Consider the following 2,707-nt stretch of genomic DNA (forward strand, 5'->3'; position numbering starts at 1 on the left):
TTCATCTCACCCAAATTCGAACCCCCTCTTCCATCTGTGTTCGAATTTTCTCTTCTTCCCTTTTTTACATTACATTCTTTTCTTCTTCTACTCACACAGGGGAACCTCTATACCTGGGTAAAAAGGATCCCTATTATTATTATTTTTCTGTTCCCTCTTTTTCATATGAGCAGAAGCAAGGACAAGAACATTCTTGTTGAAGCAGACCCTGAACCTGAAAGGACTCTAAAGAGGAAACTAAGAGAAGCTAAAATACAATAATCCAGAGATAACCTTACAGAAATTTTCAAACAGGAAGAGGAGATGGCAGCCGAAAATAATAATAATGCAAGGAGGATGCTTGGTGACTTTACTACACCTAATTCCAATTTACATGGAAGAAGCATCTCCATCCCTACCATTGGAGCAAACAATTTTGAGCTGAAACCTCAATTAGTTTCTCTGATGCAACAAAACTGCAAGTTTCATGGACTTCCATCTGAAGATCCTTTTTAGTTCTTAACTGAATTCTTGCAGATCTGTGATACTGTTAAGACTAATGGAGTAGATCCTGAAGTCTACAGGCTCATGCTTTTCCCGTTTACTGTAAGAGACAGAGCTAGAATATGGTTGGATTCTCAACCTAAAGATAGCCTGAACTCTTGGGATAAGCTGGTCACAGCTTTCTTAGCCAAGTTCTTTCCTCCTCAAAAGCTTAGTAAGCTTAGAGTGGATGTTCAAACCTTCAGACAGAAAGAAGGTGAATCCCTCTATGAAGCTTGGGAGAGATACAAGCAACCGACCAAAAAGTGTCCTTCTGACATGGTTTCAGAATGGACCATCTTGGATATATTCTATGATAGTCTGTCTGAATTAGCTAAGATGTCATTGGATACTTCTGCAGGTGGATCCATTCACCTAAAGAAAATGCCTGCAGAAGCTCAAGAACTCATTGACATGGTTGCTAATAACCAGTTCATGTACACTTCTGAGAGGAATCCTGTGAGTAATGGGACGCCTCAGAAGAAGGGAGTTCTTGAAATTGATACTCTGAATGCCATATTGGCCCAGAATAAAATATTGACTCAGCAAGTCAATATGATTTCTCGGAGTCTGAATGGAATGCAAGCTGCATCCAACAGTACTCAAGAGGCATCTTCTGAAGAAGAAGCTTATGATCTTGAAAACCCTGCAATAACAGAGGTGAATTACATGGGTGAACCATATGGAAACACCTATAATCCCTCATGGCGAAATCACCCAAATCTCTCATGGAAGGATCAACAAAAGCCTCAACAAGGCTTTAATAATGGTGGAAGAAACAGGTTTAGCAATAGCAAGCCTTTTCCATCATCCACTCAGCAACAGATAGAGAACTCTAAACAAAATACCTCTAATTTAGCAAACTTAGTCTCTGATTTATCTAAGGCCACTGTGAGTTTCATGAATGAAACAAGGTCCTCCATTAGAAATTTGGAAGCACAAGTGGGCCAGCTGAGTAAAAGAATCACTGAAACCCCTCCTAGTACTCTCCCAAGCAACACAGAAGAGAATCCAAAAGGAGAGTGCAAGGCCATTGAATTAATTACCATGGCCGAACCTGTAAGGGAGGTTGAGGACGTGAATCCCAGTGAGGAAGACCTCCTGGGACGTCCAGTGATCAATAAGGAGTTTCCCTCTGAGGAACCAAAGGAATCTGAGACTCATCTAGAGACCATAGAGATTCCATTGAACCTCCTTATGCCATTCATGAGTTCTGATGAGTATTCTTCTTCTGAAGAGAATGAGGATGTCACTGAAGAACAAGTTGCCAAGTTCCTTGGTGCAATCATAAAGCTGAATACCAATTTATTTGGTAATGAGACTTGGGGAGATGAACCTCCCCTGTTCACCAATGAACTAAATGCATTGGATCAACTGAGATTGCCTCAGAATAAACAGGATCCTGGAAAGTTCCTAATACCTTGTACCATAGGCACCATGACCTTTGAGAAGGCTCTATGTGACCTGGGGTCAGGAATAAACCTCATGTCACTCTCTGTAATGGAGAAATTGGGAATCCTTGAGGTACAAGCTGCTAAAATCTCATTAGAGATGGCAGAAAATTCCAGAAAACAGGCTTATGGACAAGTAGATGACATGTTAGTAAAGGTTGAAGGCCTTTACATCCCTGCTGATTTCATAATCCTAGATACTGGGAAGGATGAGGATGAATCCATCATCCTTGGAAGACCCTTCCTAGCTACAGCAAGAGCTGTGATTGATGTTGACAGAGGTGAATTAGTCCTTCAATTGAATGAGGACTCCCTTGTGTTTACAACTCAAGGTTATCCTTCTGTAAACATAGAAAAGAGGCACAGTAAGCTTCTCCCACTGTAGAGTCAACCAGAGCCCCCACAGTCAAACTCTAAGTTTGGTATTGGGAAGTCTCAACAATGCTCTGAACATCTGTGAGGCTCCATGAGAGCCCACTGTCAAGCTATTGACATTAAAGAAGCGCTTGTTAGGAGGCAACCTAATTTTTATTTATCTAATTTTAATTTATTTTTATTGTTATTTCATGTTTTATTAGGTTCATGATCATGTGGAGTCACAAAATAAATCAAAAAATTAAAAACAGAATAAAAAATAGTAGAAGAAAAATCACACCCTAGAGGAGGATCCTACTGGCGTTTAAACACCAGTAAGGAGCATCTGGCTGGTGTTCAACGCCAGAATAGAGAATGGA

The 2,707-nt window shown here is 40.5% G+C and overlaps 1 non-coding gene across 1 annotated transcript; it reads right to left on the minus strand.

The window, feature by feature from the left end:
* Positions 1-699: 699 nt before the first annotated feature.
* On the minus strand, positions 700-808 carry LOC148546338 (small nucleolar RNA R71). Its single transcript, XR_015900436.1, has one exon. It is a non-coding gene; the product is annotated as a small nucleolar RNA R71 (small nucleolar RNA).
* Between the last annotated feature and the right edge of the window lie 1,899 nt (positions 809-2,707).

Source organism: Arachis ipaensis, chromosome B9 (genome assembly GCF_059453495.1).
Source record: "Arachis ipaensis isolate K30076 ecotype BB chromosome B9, ASM5945349v1, whole genome shotgun sequence".
NCBI classification, from domain to species: Eukaryota; Viridiplantae; Streptophyta; class Magnoliopsida; order Fabales; family Fabaceae; genus Arachis; species Arachis ipaensis.